Source organism: Chionomys nivalis, chromosome 25 (genome assembly GCF_950005125.1).
Source record: "Chionomys nivalis chromosome 25, mChiNiv1.1, whole genome shotgun sequence".
Taxonomy (NCBI): Eukaryota; Metazoa; Chordata; class Mammalia; order Rodentia; family Cricetidae; genus Chionomys; species Chionomys nivalis.
The window spans coordinates 4,143,486-4,149,909 of NC_080110.1; positions in this window are offsets into that span (position 1 = coordinate 4,143,486).

Consider the following 6,424-nt stretch of genomic DNA (forward strand, 5'->3'; position numbering starts at 1 on the left):
TCTGTAGAAGAAGTCATTTGCTCCTCACATTAGCCTTAAGAGAGACATTGGTGCTGCTGTTCTTGGAGTCGTTCCTGCTGTACGGTCCCCTTAAGACAAGCAGTTGGGGTTCCATCTAATTGAAGAAAGGTGTAGGCCATACCTTTGCCTGTCCCTAAAAGGGCTGAAATCAGAATTTGTTCTAGAGGTTTGAGAAATTACTACCTGACAGTCTCCATTAATAGTGACAACGCTGAAGATTATTCAATTGTACTATTTTTTTGTGCGTGGGGTCCATCAGCATCTCGACAAACCCTCTCATTTTACAAAGGCGTCTGAAGAAGAGGGGATCAAATGGCTCTCTCCTGCAGTCACTTTGGAAATCTGCGCCTGTGCTTCTCGTTAAAGATGGCAGAGTTAGCATATGGCTTACATTACAATCTATCCCCCGAACCCACTAAAAAGACAGTAAAGGGATGGATTTTAAAGACATTAACCCATAAGGACAAAAAGAATCAGGCGGAAAACAACAACAACAACATTTCTGGAGATGGAAAGCAGATGGTTGGGTGCTGAACGTCTTCGCAGACCAGCGAGGGCTGAGATTTAAGTGGATGGTGGGGAAAACAGATGCAACCCACTTCTCACTGCTGAGCCCATAAAGTCTCCGAAACTGTCAGTTAGAAGTACCTGCAAACCCGAGGCCCTGGCTGAAGCAGGTGCAGGGTTTGCAAATAGTCTCACCAAGCAACTGCATCTTTATCCTCCTGGTCAACATCCCGGAGAGCTACTCTCTGCAAAGAATTATGGGTAAGACCTTATACAAGAGTTTTCCAAAACTACTCAGAGCAAGGCAGACTGCTTATAGCAAAAATAATTGCTCAATGCTTCTATCTGGAGCGGTGAGAACGCCAGTCTCCTGGCTTACAATGGCTCTCCAGACACCAAAAGCCAAGCTTTGGCTCCTTCGCTAAAGACTTTAGACAAAGGCAAAGGCATAGACAAAGGCAAAGGCAAACAAATGTGACAGAGGCACACCAATGGCAGAGGCGTACGGATTTGGTAAATGACTCAACATGCCTCTAACCTCTAAACTGCTGAGATCTGTGGGTCTTTTGGTAAAGGGAAAAAAATTGAGTACATGCAAATCATCCACCAGGGGGAGTGTAGACTTCCCCCCAAGTCAGAGAAACACCAACCTTGGCAAAGACACTGGAAGAGGGAGAGAAGGAAGAAGAAAAAGGAGGAAAAAACTTTCTCCATTTTATACCAGAAAAAAAAATCCATCTTGTGAGCTGGAGTTGGCAACCTCACAACAGACAACAGACCCTTTGTTGTGCTTTCGAGCAGGCCATTTGTCCGTGAGACTCAGCTATGGACTTAAGGACTCCTGATTTTGTTTTTTTTTTTTTTTAAGTAAATAAAACAATAACAACAACAATAAAGGTTGTTCCTCCACGGTAAGATGTAGTTGAGTGGGAGGAGAAAGATTTCTAACAAGATTCAAGCTATACATGTCGAATGACAGCAACAGATTCTTGTTTTTTCTTCCTAACTTTGCTGTTTTGAATTTTCTTGAACTTATTTCAAAATAAAGTTTGGAGAGAAGAGGATTTGGCCCGTGGCAGAGAATTGGTTGCAAGAGCCTTTTATTGGAGAGGGTTCCAGGTGCCCCAAATGTGATGGGATTTGCCCGTTTCCATTCTGAAACCTGGGCATAGTACACATAAATGTGTCTGGAAATACACACCACACACACACACACACACACACACCATAAAATATTTTTCTAACTGCCAATTACATTTCCCCTATTTAACAAAGATTAATTTTTGTCCATAACCAGTTGTTTGACAACATTTCGTGTGGTTAGCCTCAGCCAATACATGCTCTAAATTCAGGCTTGCTCGTTAAATGTCAACTTTCACCTGAGTTAAGGGGTCAAGGAAAGTTTCCAAAAGCTGCCCTACTAATGTAAATCTCCTGTCTCCAATCAATTAGTTGTGTCTGATCATTCACTAAGTACTCAGAAGCAAATCTAACCCTGTAAGAGGAATCAATTATGTGTTGAGATATGGACCCTGCACCAAATAAACAAATATTTGTTAACTACTGATGATACTGTCTTCTTTTTTAACTTAGAGATTAACATCCACGTGGTTGATTTCTCAGAGAGATCTTTCCCCTGTGGGTATACGGGGCCATTAAAGAACACATGCAGGTCATCACTGAAGCCTCTTGGAGATCTCTGCTTAAGTTTATCACCTTTTTGCTAGTTCCTCTTTCTTCAAGCCTCTCCCAGGCAGAATGAAGGGGGAAAGGATTGGATGTCGGGAAACAGTGAAAGAAAACTTGTGCTTCACATTTTGTACACCTCACACTTACAAAACTGTTTAAAGTGAAGGGGGAAAGAGGAAGAGAAGGAGAAAGACAAGGAGAGGAGGAGAAAGGGGGAGGAGAAGCACTGATTCTCTAATGTGATGGCCCAAAAGCATCAGTGTGTAAACGCTTACTGTCAGGTATGTATTTTCCATTTCCACTAACTTATTTCAGCAGGAAACTAGGTTCACTCTGAAAATATTGCTGAAAGCAGTTAACTTTGAGTAAAATCAATTTGCTGTGAGAGAGTTTGTGTAAGGTTGAGTAGTAGTTACTAGTAGTCTCCAGGTGTTAAATAAAATAAAAATAAATAGAACAAAATGGAAACCTTTCTATAACACAGGAACACAAGAAACAGATTATAAGGTTTCTTTAAAAAATACAATGATTATACACACACACATATATATATTCATTCAATGCAGGGACTGTGTAAGTGTCTAAGGTCTACAACATAGTTTATCCTGTAAAGTTTTAACAAACCGGAAGGAATAAAGGTAGAGAAAACCAAGCCCAAATTCTTAACCTAGGCAATATCAACCCAACAATATGGTGTTATAGGAAAACACAAAATATGTTCAGTAGGTACAAAAGTTTAGATTTTAACTATCTACCCAGGGGCCATATAACAAAGACTTGAGCCCCAGCTTTGTGCTTCTGGGAAGTGATGGAACTTTTGCAAAGTGAAACCCACTGGGCTGATAGAATGGTTGGCCGCTTACTATTCAGGGGAAGGTAGTTAGATCATTAGTAGTGTTCTAGTCCCGCCTCTTCCTATTTGACTCCTGTCTGGTGTGAGATGAACAGACTTCTGACACATGCTCCTCCACCATGTTGGACTGTGCCGTCACAGGCCCCGAAGACCCCGAGTGGAAAATAAACCTTGCCTCTTTTGAATCAATTACATCTTGTGTTTTGTCATGGTACTGGAAAACTAACAGACACAGGAGGGGTTTGAAGAAGAAACAGATGCCATGTCAATAAGAGGAATGAGTGCTTAGGGGTGTCAAGCAAAGAAAAAAGTAAAAACAAAGGGGCAAAATGATAAATCACTGGAGAATTTTGAGTTCTATCATTTAGCTAGAAAACAGCTTCATTTTAGGACGGTACTGAGAATTAAGCCACAATAAGGTCACACAGGGCCTTGGATGGCATTTTAAGTAATTTAAACTTAATTGAGCTGTGAGGTAAAAGCACGTAAGACTTTTCATCAGTGATGTGCTTTGAGATTGGATTGTCTGAGTAAATAAGACAATTGGAAAAGGGGGAAATAGAGCCAAGGAGATAAAGCCAGACAGATTATTGCTAGAGCCCAAGCAAGAAGAGCAAGCACAAGTCTGAGTGCCAGCAACCGCAGTGGAAAGGAGAGGGTACAAGCAGGAGGCGACTCAAAAAACAACCAAGCAAAGATGAAAAAGTTAAAATGTGGGGAAGAGTGTAAACAGTCAAATAATCCGGGCTTGAGCGAAGAAGGTAATATTTGTACCCTTTACAAAAATAGAGGTCAAAACCTGACTGTGTGTCAAGGACAATTTTGTTATGGAAAGCTTGGGTTGGGATCCCAGAGACGGTAGCAAGAGGAAAAATCCAGTTAAGGGGTTATGGGACCGGAATCCAGAGTGAAGAGGGTGTTGAGATAGAGGCCAGGATAGTCATTGGAGCCTTGGCAGGGATGGAGACTGTTGAGAGAAAGAGGAGAAACGGAAGAAGAAAGGAAGGGAGGGATGAGATGGCAGGAAAAGACATCCCTAGCTGAAGGAGAACAACTCACTGCGGTGACATGAATGGGTCATGTCAGGTAGAAGAGGACATCAAGACCACTTGAGCTGGGACAGGGGAAGGGTGGGAATGAACTGGCAAAGGAAGGAAAATTGACTTTGAACCTTTGAGAGTCAGAGGTAAAATAGCATTTCAAAGATTAAGACCCTTTTTAATGGCATTGATAGACCAGAAGTTGGTGTGGCGACCGGATGGCTGAGGCAGACCTAGCAGCCAGTGTGGGGCATCATGGCAGTCCCAGTAAACAAAGGCGAGAAAGACAGAATGCTGGTTTATGGGTGTTAAACGGCAATTTGTGCAGGCTTTGCACGCTGTAAAGACAGAGGGCCCTTTGCAGAAAGACTGAAGCAACTAAGGAAATGACCCAAGTGGAGATGGGTGGACGGTGTTTGATCATCATCCCAGATATAGCGACACTCAATGGAGACCAAAGGAAAGGTGATGGCGAGACAAACAGGCCCTCGGAGAGCAATGGAGCACGGTGGAGGTAGATATTCCCACTGGCAGATTTGAGAGTCAGGTGAGATTAGAGGGTCTGAGTGAGAATTTTAGAGAAACTTTGAACCAATTTGAGGCTGGGGTCAAAGGACACAATGGGACTCTAACGTAAAGCAAGGAAAGAAAAAGAAAGCCATACACATTTCTCCTTCTTGGACACTCCCCCCCCCCCCAGCTCCTGTAGACTTTGACTTTCAGACTGGTGACTGATCACAACCAGCTGACTTTAAAGCCACAGGGTTGAACTCTATGCTCGATAGTTTCAGGCATGAAGGGCATGCTACCTGAGACTGTTGTGAAAGACTTTCCCATGGCCCTCATGCAGCAAAGAGATGCCAAAAAGCACAGCACAGAAGTTTTGTTGAAAAACATGATTGGCGTCCAGCCATCTCTTTACACGTGTATGATACAGTGTCCGAATCAGGGAAATGACTGCCTTCCTTTACTGGGAAGAATAAGGCATATATCAAAATACATAAGTCCTAAATAGCTCATTGTGAGGGGCAGGGTCCTAATAATTTGTATTTTGATAGCTTTTAAATATTTTCAAAGTTGCTTCTAGCAGTAAAGCAAATAGCTTCATTTTGCAGGACATTTGATTAAATTCCAAACATATCAATGTTCCAGGGTGTGCCTGGTGCCTCCGATACCTCTGTAAATTTGCCAAGAAAGGGCAAACATGAGAAGAAAACCCCCGGAGAAACAATGGGACCATTCTCCCAGGAACAGGCTGCAGGGCTATGCAAGGGAGAGATGCTCAGACTTCTGTCTGCGAGGCAGAGAGATTAGAGTGGAATAAATTAGTTAGGTGGGCACGGAACAATAACACTCTGTTTCTCATTCAAAGGACTCCAGACTCTTTGACAAGCCTAAGTTCTTGCTTTCTCCTTGGTCTCCCAGAAGACATACACTAAACTCACCCTGGCTTTAGCAAAGGTGCTCCCTACCCTCCTCCTCCATCCCTCCTGTTTTTGGTAGAACTCCTTTCTGTCCACCTCTGTCCACCCTTCTTCATGAAGAAATCCACCTATGTCCAGAAATAACAATAATCAAGACACCGTTGGCAATGGGATGAGCCTCTTGCTTAGTAACAATGACTGGAGAATCTTACTAAAGATACATAGGCAGATAGTCAAAGGAGGTTCACCGTCTTTAGTAAGTTTGCGTGGCTGCCTACCAATCAAAAACTGGTATTGGAGTGGCACTGGGGTGGGGCATTTGCTCTCCTGCCACAGGTCTGCCAGTCTTGGGATAGAGTGAGAAGCTAGTAAGGAGATTATCAGGTATGCGGGGTCTTAGGAGGTAATACCTCTGCCGACTGGAACAAAAGGATGTCACTATTTCCAGCCACCGACACTGCTGAATTTTAGCCCTGACTTGTTTCAAACATGATGGGTTGCTATAGGACCACGAATATTTTAAGTAACATATCTGTGGCCTTTCAGTGAATACAGGACATGGGGTACAGTAACTCAGCACCCCCTGGCTCTTTCCTTCACGGTCTTTCTTAGAAATAAGACTGAACTAGTGTGCAGAGGGCTCGCAAGGGCTTCCTAACACGGCCACTGGAAGCTCCTAAGCTCTCCTGTGGTCCCAGCAAATTTTTCCCTCATGCCATTTTTTTTATTCTCTGTGATGTCCCCAGAAAGCATCACGTGATCAACTCCTAAGATAATTAACTAAATCAGCAGTGGTGGAAGGAAGACTGTGACTCAACTGGAACTCTATAAACCGGGATTTAGAGACCTGCAGGTAGTTCTAGCACACGGGGGAGTTGAGGATGATTTGG